This window comes from Anthonomus grandis, chromosome 3 (assembly GCF_022605725.1).
Source record: "Anthonomus grandis grandis chromosome 3, icAntGran1.3, whole genome shotgun sequence".
NCBI lineage: Eukaryota > Metazoa > Arthropoda > Insecta > Coleoptera > Curculionidae > Anthonomus > Anthonomus grandis.
The window spans coordinates 9,919,763-9,934,593 of record NC_065548.1 but is presented as its reverse complement, the minus strand read 5'-3'; the positions used below and the strand labels follow the sequence as shown (position 1 = coordinate 9,934,593).

The 14,831-nt window shown below is 29.4% G+C and overlaps 1 protein-coding gene across 1 annotated transcript in view; it reads left to right on the top strand.

Moving 5' to 3' along the window:
• The first annotated feature begins 227 nt into the window (after positions 1-227).
• Positions 228-14,831, top strand: part of LOC126733779 (pyrokinin-1 receptor-like) — a 177,590-nt gene continuing 162,986 nt past the window's right edge. Inside the window, exon 1 of the mRNA XM_050437176.1 lies at positions 228-478. The gene's annotated coding sequence lies outside the window, so the exon portion shown is untranslated. The remainder of the gene's footprint in view (positions 479-14,831) is intronic.

The window sequence follows — 14,831 nt, the reverse complement described above, 5'->3', positions numbered from 1 at the left end:
CATCCTGTATATCCTATGTTTATAATATTAAATTTAATTTCAGCAGACGAATAAATTACACTGCTGTTTCCAACCCTTAGGCAGGAAATGAAGCAAATTCAAACAGGAGCCGGGTTGGTAAATGTAGGGATGCGTGCGTTGAACGCACCACACAATCAGCAGGACTTTATCGTTTTCGTAAAAGCAAGAGGCAGAACAGAAACGGTATTTCCTCGCCCGTTTTTGACGTTAAATGAGCGAAGAGAACCGACACTGTTGTGGCGCGTAGTCGGGACACGCGCTTATTCGGTTCTCGCGCTTTGTCCGGTGAAAATCGCGAAATTTTACGCGTTGTCACCCGCGAACTTTTCATAACATTTTTTTAGTAACTCACTTGATTAACGTTTGTCTATTTTGTGATTGTAAAAATTAATTAGGTGGTACTTTTGAACTGTTTACGAAGTTTGTTATTGGATTGAGTAGTTTTTACTTTTGTTTGGTAAGTTCATTTTGTGAATTATTGTATTTTTTTTTAATATGAGAAAAAAAATTAAAATTGCTAACAAAAAATTGATCAAACATAAGCCTAAAAACTACATTTTGAGTAGTTTTGGGGACTTTCTTTTTGTTTGGTAAGTTGATTCTAGTGTTTGTTTTGTAAATATAACCAAAAAATTTAAAATTGCACAAAAATTAGAACATGAAACAAATAAGCATAAAAATAGATTTTTTGATTGTTGATGTTTTTTTTACAAACAATTCAAACATTTTGAATATATTTAACCTGATAATTATAATTTAAATAAATTTTATTAGAGTTTTGATTTACAAGAATAGAAAAAATCTATGATTTAATAATTAAAAAAAAATATATTTTCAATAAAAAAGTTTACCCAAACTAGTAGAAAAAATTAGTAAATTATAATTTTTTGTAGTAAATACATTTTCTTTACGAGAATTTACTTCTGCAAGTTTTCTCTACTAAAAGCTTCTAACAGGTGCTAAAGACGTTCCTTTTAAGCCCTATATTAATGATGTTTTAAAGTAAAAATGAAAGATTCTAAAGCTTTAGACATAAAAAATAATTTCTTTTAAATGGGATGGATTGCTGCAGACATACTAGAAATTTATGTGCTATAGTGTTTACTAATTAATATATTTTTATTAAGTAATCGAAGCAAATGCAAAATTACAAAATATGACACCAATATTTGAAATATATCTATGGCGAAAAAATATACAGAGTGAGTTTTGTGTTTTAAAAAACTGATTTATATTAATACTAGTAATAATAATAATAATAAACGTCTTTATTCTCATACAGCAAAATATTATAAGTATACAGTGAACGGCAAAAATATGAACAAATTCTATAAAAAATTAATTAGGGCATGTTCAAAAAAACGCTCGCACACGTTGATTAATAATTTTAATTGCGCATTTTTTTCAACCATAATTTTGTATACGGTGTGTCTCATGTGGCCGTGGTCGATAGCAACTTTCTTATTTTAAATAGAACACTCTATAGGTGATTACATTTTTAGATTCTACAAAAAATTATAAACATTTTGACGTATCACATGCCATACTGTTTCTAAATTACGCGGTTTTTAAAATTGCTGTTAAAAAAATGAAAAAACGAATTTCTTTTTCCTATTACTTTTTAATTCCCTTTTTTTGAAAATATAAAAAATATGATACATGTCAAAAAGAAATCAATATACATAAAATTTAAATAAAACTCAACGAATTAAATACTTTAATTATTTTATTAAGTGTTCAAAATGCCCTGGCAAACTGCTAGTCTATTTAAAACAGTATTTTCATTAATTTGACTAATTTCATATCCAATCATCATCATCATCTAAAAATCATCCTTTAAATCATCATCTAAATTCCGCGGTTTCTCTTTAAATATATAAACTTTTGATTTTAAATACCCCCAAAGAAAAAAATCCGGGGGTGTTAGATCTAGGGATCTTGCAGGCCATTCCGTAGGACCCCTTCTACCAATCGACTGTCCGAGAAATACTGCATTCTAATATTCGCGTACCTGACGAACAAAATGGGATGGGGCACAATCCGGTTGAAACCAAATAGATCTAATTGGCATATTAAGCTGATTTGTATTTGGAAAAGAAATTGCGAGAGTTGCAATCAAATCATTTTGAAGAAATTCTAAATATCCGTCTCTGGTAAGAGTGGCAAAAAAAAATGTAAAATAATTTTATTATTTGAATTCCCTGCTCAAACATTTGATTTTTGCGGCTTCTGTGTATGATTTTTTCTCATCCAATGAGGATTATTCGTACTCTATAGCTAAACAGTATCTGCCGATGGAACAATGAATTTAAGTTACACATTTCCCTCAAATTTTCATAAAATTCTAGTCTGCGAACAGGATCATCAGCGTTTAGTTCATGCCGTAATATAAGTTGGTCTGGATGATACTTTTCTTTCTTTAATACACGCAAAGTTGTTCGTTGGCTCACAGCATTTTTTGAGGCTACTTCAGAAGACGAAATATGGGGATTATCTTTCACTTCTAATAAAATATTCAATCTTGTATTTTCATTAATTTTTGAACGACCTGACCGTCTACGATTTTTCTAAATTTTCTTTCAATTTTACTTACTGTAATGGGCCTTTAAGGATATTTTGCATTAAACAAATTACAAACTTCTTCTTGGGTTCTTTGTTTATCTCCGTATCCAATAAAAATTAAAATTTAAAATCATTAAATTTCATTTAAAAGAACCATATTTAATTTAAATACGCACTGACACAAGTCATATTTGACAATTTACCTACCATGACAATATACCTTTTATACCTTGTAATGCTTGTTTTTTTATTAGATACTTAAAGAATTTTAAGCGCATTTGTTCCATATTTTTTGACATGTACCATATTTTGTATGTTTTCAGAAAAAAAGGAATTAAAAAGTAAGAATAGAAAAGTGAAATCCATTTTTTTTCTATATTTAATAAAATAAGTTTTAGAGGCTTGCATTGAATTTTTGAACTGTCCGACACTCCCCGACTACATGGTCAACTGTTTCATTCTTCTCACAGCACCATCGGCATTCCGGGTTGTCCGCAATACCGATAGTATGGAGATGGCTTCTTAAGTGCCAGTGACCGGTTAAAAGACCTGTCACTAGCCGAATTTCGCGTCTTTTTAGGCGTAGTAGATTTTTGGTGAGACAGGCAGAGAGCCCACCTATGTGCGCTTTGGCCTGTTTCATACCAGGGGACCCGGTCCATCTTCGGTGGCACAGAAAACAGACTAAGGATTCCTCTTTGTGTTCTGTGTTCGGTGGGTCCACTTGTCCAGCAGACCCTTCATTAACGCGACCGCGTTTTAGAGGCTTTTAAATTCGTCCCTACAATGTCCAACTATCGAATGTGAAAAAAAGGATTTTTCAAATTCGATACATTGCTGTTATACTAGACGTAATACGTCTTGTGGCTTGGAATTATTGAATCCGTAGCTCGTTTAGAACGCGTTTTAGAAGTAGCGAATATATATGTATTTCTATATCTTACAGAATCAAAGTATCGAATATTCACATATGATACATTTGTTAGTTAGACACCGCAAATATCAAAAAATCTTCAAAATCTTGTTGATGAAAAAATTTTACTTTCATTGATGGTGTATGGTTTCAATATAAAAAGAATAAAAACAAACACATTTTAATGAAACGAAACTATAACGAGGACTTTTTGAAATTAGTGGCTACAAAAAAAAGAGGATATTATCAAACAACTCCTTCTACTCCTTATAATAATAGACTTCCCATAACCGATGTAAAAAAAGAGATCTTTTGACACTGTGCTCACAAAATTTCCCAAAACCCTACCACCGATACTACTACTCTCTACCAACATCAAGCGAAGTAAGGGGCTGTCTACCAGAGCCAGATGCTAATGAAGATGAAGATGAGCCCGAAGAGATTTAAAAAATATTTCTAATTGTAATTTAATTTCATGTTTAAATTTCCGTGAGAACGATGATTCTTCTATCATTTAATTCCACTTAACCATATTTTTATTTTGTTCTTGGTTTTGTTTTCTAATGTGTTTAGTGCTTATAATAAATAATTTGTATGTCAATTTTTGTTTCATTACTTGACTTTTATTAAAAACAAAAAAACTAAATTTTGATAACACAAACAATCTAATATGTCACATTCAATTCTTTGAAGTAAAATTTTTGACAAAGCCGTAAATTGGTACATATTTTTAATAAGATTCAAAATGACAAATATAGATTTTTAGCCTATAATAAGAAAAAAAAATATAAGTGTTAGCACTATCACAAAAAGAATGAAAAACTGCATAGCAGTAATATAAAAAAAAATAAGTTGGCATATGCGATAATTTTTAAATGACAATTAAATATGTTTTTTAGCTCTCCTGAAAAGTAGGTATTTTCACATTCGACATTTGGACATTGTAGGGACGAATTCATAAAAACAGTTTTCAAAACCGCGTATCTTAGAAACGGTTGAATAAAAGTATGGCATGTCATATGTCAAAATGTTTATAATTTTGTGTAGAATCTAAAAATGTAATCATATATAGGGTGTACCATTTAAAATAAGAAAGTTGGTATCGACCACGGCTACATAAGACACCCTGTATACAAAATTTTTGTTGAAAAAATGCGTAACCAAAAATATTAATCGACGCGTGCGAGCGTTTTTTCGAACACGCCCTCATATATTTTTTATTGAATCTGTTCCATATATTTGCCGTTCACTGTATAAAACTCAATCAAATTTGGCGAAATATACGATATTTAGCTTAATAGCTATCATTACATACAGGGTGTCCAAGACAAAACAGTCCACCCTGAAAATCTTGAAAAATAAATTGTTTAACGAAAAACTGCTTAACACACAAATTTACAAAAATTGCGATTCCCATTACTCCCCAGAGCACCCCAAAGTATCACTCGACCCCTATGGGGTACCTTGAATTAAAGGTAATAGGCCTATTTTCATTTATTTCATTTTATTAAGTCGTTCTTAAAAAATATGAATAAACGTGGCTGACATTCTTCAAAAGTTTAAATCTTGCAATTTTGTTGCCTGCATAAATTTTCTTTTATTTAATCATCCATATATTATTTCTAATCAAGAAAAAAAATACATTTCGAAAAGGTAATTTGACAAAATATGCAGCATAAAATATGCAGTAAATACCTGCATATTTCGGCGCTTTTGTTGGTTTAGTTATTTTTATTTTAGTATAGATCTTGAAGTGTTTAATCTAGTTCTAGTGATATTGACAGTACTGATAACAATGGTCTATACGCTGCAAGAAACATTTGAATTAGTGGGTCTTTATTGTCAATAAAATAAGCCTGCTAGAGCAAAAGCATATGCTTTTAATTGTAATCATCTGGATAGAAGGGTAAATCATCGTTATGTAATGGATTTGATAAGGAAGTTTTAAGAAATAGGGTCAGTATAAAACAGAAAAATGAAGTTCAGCATCCAGTGAAAAATGAAGTGGTAGAAGTTGCGGTGTTGTGTCATGTTGAGAAATTTCAAAAAATTTCCACCGCATTTTGCGTATCTAAAAGTACCGTTCATTAAAGTTTAAAATTACACAAATATCATACTTATAAAATCAAACTAGTACATGAGCTAAATGAAGATGATTTTGTTGTCGTGTGCAATTTGGTGAGTACTTTAGTGATAGGTGAAATCATGAGAAAAATTTACTGTACAATATGTATTTCTCAGATGAATGCTCCTTTTATTTACATGGTGAAGTCAATAGACAACTTTCGGTACAGGAGCGATACTAATCCTCATTTATTTTGAAAAATACATACGCAGCAACCTCAAAAACTTAATGTATGGGCTGGTATCCTGGGAGATCATATTTATTCATGATAATACATTAATTCATATTTTTTGAGAACGAATTAATAAAATAAAATAATAAAAATAGGGCTATGTAGAGAATAAAATTTTCTTCTTATTCCCATTAAAAAAAATTGACATGGGGGCTCTGGTGAGGATATGATGTCAAAGGAACCCAATTATAATCAATTGTCTCCTTCAATATTAAATTTGGCTTGTTTAAAGATTTTTGACTTGCTTAAAGATTTTCAGGGTAGACCGTTTTGTCCCGGACACCCTGTATATAAAAAACAAAAAAAAATTTTTTAAATTTTTTCGCAGAATTTCATAAGAAGTGTATGAAGGATGGTTGGGCTGGGATGGATTGGGTTAACTCAAACTTTACCTTAACCCTTAACCCAACCCAATCCAACCCCCACCTCCACACACTTCCTATTAAATCGTACTATGTGCATATAATTGCCATTGAATGTTATTGTAGGTTTGATTTAACTTTGTTTTATTAGACAAGAATAGAAAAAAGCTACGTTATAATAATTAAAAAAATATTTTCAACAACATAATTTTACACAAAGTAGGAGTTAGTATATTATATTTTAATATCGTAATAAATAAATTTTCTTTACGAAGACTTTCTTTTACAAGTTTTCCTTATTAAAAGCTTTTAACGCGTGTTAAAGACGTTCCTTTTAAACTTGCTTTTTAATTGTTTGAACTAAATATCAAGTTCAGGCATAATTTTTTTTCTTTTTTTTATATAGGGTGAATTGCTGCAGATTTATGGAAATGGACGTGCTATACTGATACAAAACATTTTTCTAAAAAGAGCCATGTAGGGTGCTAATTAATTTAGTGCCAAAAGAATTATGCAGAGTGTTAATTATTTGAGTGCTTATAATATAGGGTGTGAATTCTCGAGTAATTTTAAAGAGAAAAGTTAATATTAATTGATTTCCTAAACCTCTTAGTTTTTGAGCTACAGGGTGTTAAAATTTTAAGAAAAAAGTGAGTTTTTATCAAAACTTTTTATCAATCTTATTAGATGTTTTTAAGAAAGTTTTGTACATACCTTTTTATTAATAAGGAATGATGATTGAAAAAATTGTAAGATAAGATCTTTTTAAAAACTAAAATTACTTTTAAAATGCTCATTTTTTTTGGATCAAATTTGGTTCCTAGACTTATTTTCATACAGTTTTGCGTAAAAAAATCAAAAACTTTTTTCCTTAAGATCATTAAGGCTTTTTTTGATAGTTTGTTGAAATTTAGTTGGCACCCACTAACTGACTTGCGGTCGCACTATATATCATACTACTACAAAAAATCAGTTAAATTTATCTAAATATTTTTTACAGGAACACATCAAAAGACCAAACAAGTTGAATGAATCTGTTAAATTTATTTGAATAATTTGTGCAAGAATACTCCAAGAGGCCAAAGAACTTGCCACAAAAACATATACAACATGGCTATATAGGTTTCGCTCAATTTAAAGCATCATCATCATCATCAATTTAGCCCACATTTGTCCACTACTGCACATAAGCCTTCCTTGATTGGTTCTGTATTCTCCTATTTTATGCCTCCTGTATCCAATTTGTGTTGATCCATTTATTATCATTGGACCATCTTGTTGAAGATCGTCCCCCGCTTCTGTCATCTCTAGGTATCCGCACTATGATCCTCTTGGTCCATCTGTTGTCCTGCATTCTCGCAATGTATCTCGCTCAATTCCACTTTAGGAATGCTATTATTTTTACTGCATCAATAACTTGGTTCTTCTACGTAGTTCAGGGTGTACAATGTGATCTCTAAGGGTCAGTCCCAGCATTAATCTTTCCATTGTACGCTGTGCCACTTTGATTTTTTGTACAGTCTTCTTTGTTAATGTCAAAATCTCAGCACCATAAGTTAGGACACACTGGTTGAAAACTCTATTCAGAAAAATTGGTAAATCTGATTTTAGTCTGTGCCTTCAGTTTTCAAAGGTATTCCTATTATATATACAAAGCAATTCGCAAGTTTGATTATCTCTGTTTATATGGATTTTATGGCCAAAATACTTTTATAAGGTAGTTTTATTCTACTTGGATGTCATCTATATGCACTCCCTTATCGACCACAAGGTCAGTCAAAAATTAGTTTTTGTCATATTAATTTTAATTCTTCCATATGGGAAGTTGAGTTTATCTGTTGTAGCATGTTCAAAACATGGTCGAAACGATCTTATATTAGAACTATGTCATCTGCAAATCTTAAATGCGTTAGGCATTTACCGTTTATGTTTAACCCTAGATCGTCCAAATTTTTAGATTTAAATATTATACTCATGAAGGTTCGTAAACAGTTTCGGCAAAATAGTGACCCCTTGCCGACCGCTTCTATTTATTTGTTTCATGTCTTTAAATTGAACAAAAAAAGGGATAATAAGGTAACGGATCGCTATTATTTTTGAGCATAACTTAAATGGATACGATGCGCACTCTTTTACAGTTCATTCAAAAAAGGTTGAATTATCATAAAACCTTTACATATAGTACCAAAATATGAGCAATAAATTATAGTGAGTAAAAAATAAGACCTGATGTTGCTATAAATTGACACAGTCACGTGTGGCCATGATATTAAATTAAAAAAAAAACTGATGCTCACTTATTTAATTTCATGATTACATGTATCTGCTGCAATTTAGAGCATCACACTTTTTATGTTTAATTAAATAAATTGCTTCTTCATATTGAACATTTGACTTATTAATTCGATCAATTCATCGCTTGGAATGAGCACATTATATACAATTTTTAAAGTTTAAAAATCTTCTGTTTAATATGTAAAAATATTTCTAAAAATAAACTATTATATGTATACACAACTGATTTCTACCTTCTTTAAAATGTAGGCGTGACATTAACAAATCAGTTACACTGATGATCAATTAAAAAAGCAAGAGTTATTTTGGTATAATTAAGTAAAAAATATTAGATTTTTTTTGTTTATATAGGAATTTAAAGCGACTTTTACAATTAAATTTTCGGAACGATTAAATAGAGAATTTTTTTTTAATTGCCTAATTTAAATTAGTTAATTTATTAAGCATATCAAGCTAATACTAAACCAACAGTACGAACTATGAATTAACACCATAATATATTTAAATTGAAAAACTGTACAAGTTTATGTTATTTTCTGCCTATATCGTTTTTAAGTTACCAACAATTTGGCAACATTAAACGGGTTACCTTATGTCGTCCTCGTTTATATCATATGAATATTTATACTTGAATACATTAATGTTTAAACACAGAATATTTAAAAGGAATGCTTAGACATAAGTTGATTAATTCATTCGTTTCTGGTAAAATATTTCATTTTAAAATGCCAACGCTTAAAGTGATAAATACCTTTAAGAGACGTACTTAGATGTCTATAATGTTAAAGGAAATTAAAGGAGGATTTTTAAAAGTAAAATGTGAGAGGTGGGTAATTTTGAGGGTAAATTTTCTTGGTTTTAAGGGTAAACAAGAATAATTAAAAAAAATTTTACCAAACTCTTTTAAGACTTATTAAGTAATAAAATATTAAAATCCTAAAACATTTTGACAAAAGCTCATCTCCAGAGGACATATTTTTATTTTTAAGACAACGCGTACCTCTGTCGCGTCAAATATGTGAATTAAAAAATTCCATACATTTTTTAAAATATATTTTTTGCAAACGATACTTTAATAAAGCCACTTTTAAATCTCACCTTTTTATATTTTTTATTGTACAAATGTAAAGTAATAGTATTAATATAGGCCATAAAATGTCACTAAATATATTAAAAACATCATATTTAATTGTTATGCCTGGCGTCCTTCCTATATTTCTGACTTGTGTGTAAGAAATTATTTATTCTTTTATTTAGCATAGTTATTTAAATTAAAAACGGATATTAGTTCTAAAAAAAAGTAACACATTATGGTTTTAGTTTAATGCATTGTAAGTAAATTATTCCTGTATTAAAGAAAATATCGATAACTGGTGAAAGTTTTTTGATATTTGGAAAAAAAGTTTAAAAGACTGACTGATGTGAACTGTTAGCATGGTTCCCTGAATCTGATAATGTGTCGTTAGAAAATAGTTAAATACAATTAAAATAGACCTAAATTAATAATTTTTAATACCACGTTGTAGCTTTGATTACATCCTTCGATGGAGCGAAATATTCCCTTTTTAATGATATATTACAAGTATGCCTTTATAGAAGAAAATCTTTAGAAATATTCTGCGGAGCTATAAGATTTTCTAGGAAAAATCAGGGGTCCTTATATATTCCCAGAATATGAACTTTAAAGTAGATTTATCGTAAATTTTATATATACACATAATTATGATACATATATTGAGATTTTGAGCGAATCCTTTATAACCAAATATTCACTTATTTTACTGTTAATAAAATCCTGCCTGATAATCAATGTGGATTTCGAGAGAATTTTAGTACAGTATCTGCTTTAGCATCTGTGCTTGATGATATATTCAGGGCCTGCGATGAAGGCTACATAAATATTTTGGTACTTCTAGACTTCTCCAAGGCCTTTGATACTCTGGATCACCGTCTCCTATTAGCTAAGCTAAAATATTATGGGTTCGACGCGGACTCTTTAAGTTATTAATTCATTTCAAAGCTCAAAGCAAGCAGGTTTAATTAATTAATTCATTTCTAAGCAAACGATCGCAAAAGGTGGTCTATAATAATATTACGTCGAATGCATTGGATGTTCTGTCGGGTGTGCCACAAGGAGCTATTTTATCACCCCTTCTATTTATTATTTACACCATTGATACAATTCTCGCACCTAAATACTGTAAAACACAAGTATACGCGGATGACACACAAATCTATGTCTCTTTTGATTATAACAAATCACAAGAAATGGCCGATAAAATAAATGCTGATCTTCAGGTAATTACAGAATTATCTGCTGAACATAACCTAAACTTAAATTTTGACAAAACTAAACTATTATGTATTGGCAGCAAAATCAAAAGAAACTCTATTAAAAACAAGTTAAAATTAAAAATAAATGATACTACATTAAAATTTGTATCCAGCGCAAAAAATCTTGGCTTAACTATCGACGAAGATCTCAGATTTAGTGCACACGTTCAGAATATAACAAGAAAAAGCTTCTGTGCGCTGAAATTATTTTATAATAATCGGCACATTCTTAACTACTCATTGAAAAAAAGTTTATGCGACACATTAGTATTCTCACATTTTAACTATGGTGACTTTTTATACGGTCCATGTCTTACAGCTCTCCATAAACAAAAAATACAAAGGGTACAGAACGCATGCTGTCGATTGATATATGGAATCAGGAAGCATGACCATATTACTCATAAAATTGTAGAATCTAACTGGCTAAATATGGAAAGCCGTAGAAAACTACATCTTTCAAATTTTGTGCATAAGCTTCTCAATACCACTAACACCTCGAATACTCTTAAAAATAAATTTCTGCCAAGGACAAGCATGCATGGACAAATTATTAGAAACAAAAACACATTCTCCATCCCGTTACATAAAACATCTATGTATAAAAGATCCTTTTCATATAATGCAATCACCTTATATAATTCCATACCTGATAATTTTAAAATATTTAATATTAATAAATTTAAATACAAAATGCGTTTGTTTTTATTTAATCAACAAACTCATCATGAATAAGAAGGATTTTTTTTCTTTCTTATTAAAGACAAAAAGACACTTAAAATGAGCATGTTGAGGCAATACTTAATAAAAAAATAAAAAAATGGGAGAATAACCAGGAAAAGTGTATCTAACTTGTGTAATAAACCAACCTTATAATACAGGGTGTCCCAAAAAAGAGTGTCAAGCGAGCGCCCATAGATAGAGCAACCCTAGGGGAATCCGAATCACCCCCATGTATATGATCCAATTTTTTTTAGTTTATGAGTTATTTCATTACATTTTTTATTACATTTTTTGTGATTTTTTAGTATTATTCGACTTTTATGCTTATTTCTGCTATATTCATAGTAAATAGGTAAAGCGAATGCCTGATTTTTATTTTATTATTTAGATAAAAGTTGACTCTGACAAGAACAAAGATAATTTGATTCAGAAATTAAAATATTGCTTACAAAAATGTTAATTCTAATCGATTTAAATTTTTTAACAGAAAATCTCCATGAACTGTTAGAAGATGTTGATTTGGAGACAAGGAGAGACAGGTTTTTTCAGAACGGCGGGGCTCCTTGCCATTATGCGATAAATGTTCAAGAATATCTGAATAGGCGATTTAGACAGAAGTGGATCGGTCGAGGTGGACCAATTCAGTGGCCCCCCAGGTCACCGGACTTAAACCCAATTGTTTTTTTTTGTTTGGGATTAGTACAAGGAGGTCGTCTACGCTCAAGAGTCAAAAAACTTAGAAGAACTAAGAATAAAAATTAATGAAACAAAACAAACCGTAAAAAATAACAGATTAGCATTTAGACAGTTAAAAGATAATTTTTTTCGCCGATGCCGTATTTGTATTGAACAACAAGGTCATCATTTTGAAAACTTTATGTAATAATTAAAGATAAATTTATGAAAACACTTTTTGCTTTATTTCATTTATTAGTAAATCTTTTTTTGTTTTCCTTTTAACTGTTATTTAGATAAGATGCGATAAGGGTAGCCCGATGAATTTTTTATAGTGAAAAGCTGATAGACCGATAAGGTTTCTTCAATAATTATGTTTTGAAAAAAAAATGCTGTAACACAATTAAGTCACAATTTATTTATGTTTGTAAGCAATATTTTAATTTCTGGATAAAATTATCTTTGTTCTTGTCAGAGTCAACGTTTATCTAAATAATAAAATAAAAATCAGGCATTTGCCTTACCTATTTACTATGAATATAGCAGAAATAAGCATAAAAGTCGAATAATACTAAAAAATCACAAAAAATATAATAATATAACTTTTAAACTAAAAAAAATCGGATCATATACATGGGGGTGATTCGGATTCCCCTAGGGTGGCTCTATCTCTGGGCGCTCGCTTGACACTCTTTTTACACCCTGTATATTCGAAGAACTTATAAACAGGTATTGGCATTGTATGCTGAACTGGACTAGGCTTTGAAATTATTTCAAAATATAACTATCTACTTTTTAAAGAAAATCTCTACCTGCTACTGGATAAAGCTATATTACGGTCTTTTGTATCGCACAGTTTGTCGTTGTGTATAATAACTCTCTAAGTAACTTTATTTTTTTCTACAATATGTGCGTACATTTAAAGAGCTATTTGCTAATAAGTTGCATGATATTGTTTTATTTTCACTTCAGAGGGATTAGGTAGGTTAAGTAAGAGTAGCCACATAGCTAGACTTTGCCTCTCTTATTTCCCTATAGAAATGTATGTATGATAATCACAACTGTAAATTATTTGTTTGTTAAATAAAAGACGTTTATTATTATTATTATTATTATATATAAAAACTTACTTAGAAGGTTATAAAAGGTAGGATAAATAATATTTTATTTAATTAACTAAATTTCAGGCAGTGGATAGTCAAGTTATAAATAAAACCCATATTATACTAATCCTGTAATATTGTAACGGTAATTTTTTCGCGCATAACTTAAATGGATACGATGCTCACTCTCCTTTAATTTTTTCAGGAAAATGTGAATTATTATGAATCAAAAGCCGGTTAATAAAAATCCTTAATTTTCCTTAGTCTCAAAATTTGAAAAACAGAGTGGTCTAACTAGAGTCAGAATGTTTTAAGAATAAAGCCATTTTTTCATATTAATATAGCAATGGTGTAATGATAGATCAAATTTTTCTTAAGAAAAAAAAAACAATTAACGGTTTAAGCAGTTCTTGATCCAAGATGCAAAAAAGTGTTTTATTGCAAATCAAGATATCGTTTAGTAAATTTTTAATAAACTTAAATACGATGTAGCACTTTGACGCCCTGATTAACGACATTGTTATCTCTGGTATGTCTACCTTAAGTCTTAAAAATATATTAAAATTAATGTTATTCAAATATATATGTAAGAAAACACCGAGTTTTAATTAAATTATGATTTAATAAAACGAAAAATCTGAAAATAAAATAGAACAAATTTCTTTTCAGAAATAATGCGTCGCAGACGCTGTCTAAAATTCGAATGTCCCCTTTTTTTTTTAATAGCAAAACTCTTATTTAAAACTTAAAACTAACACAAACACTCCGCATTTATAAATCGTCATCATAAAGTGTCCCATAATGTCAAATAAATAAGGCTAATGGCTCAGGTGACGATTTCATGAAGAGGGCCCTATTGAGTTTCGAATCACGGAATATATTCTCACATATACAATAATATAACGCAGTACAAATTTTGTAGTACTATTATCAAAATTGATAAAAATAAAAAGAAATTAAGTTCTATAGCCACTTAAATTGAAAATGATTTATTTTTTTTTTATTTAAATATATCTATTGATATTTTATTGTTTATTAGCTATTTTTGTGAAATTTAATCATAAATTTACATAAGTTATTTAACAGCGAATTTGTGAAAATTGTAATTTTTCTTAATGAAATTTTTCTTGAAAATTCAAATATATCTTTTAATATAGCACCTTTTTGCCTAATTTAATTAAAAAAAAATATATAAAAAAGTATCACAAGAAAACTAAAATAAGCTTACCATTAAATATTGTTATTTTGTAGACTATTTATACCATTATCCATATAAATATCTACTTCCTCTAAAAAAGTACAATTACCTACTTATAATTCAGTCATTAATAAACCCACTTAAAAAACAAAAAAAAATCATTACCTGAATCTAAAAATCCTTAATTCAAACATTTCAATTATTATTACCGGTTAAATGAATAACGGCTAATTAAACCACCTACACAAACCATAAAAAAACTCTATTACAGACTCTTAATAAAGAGAA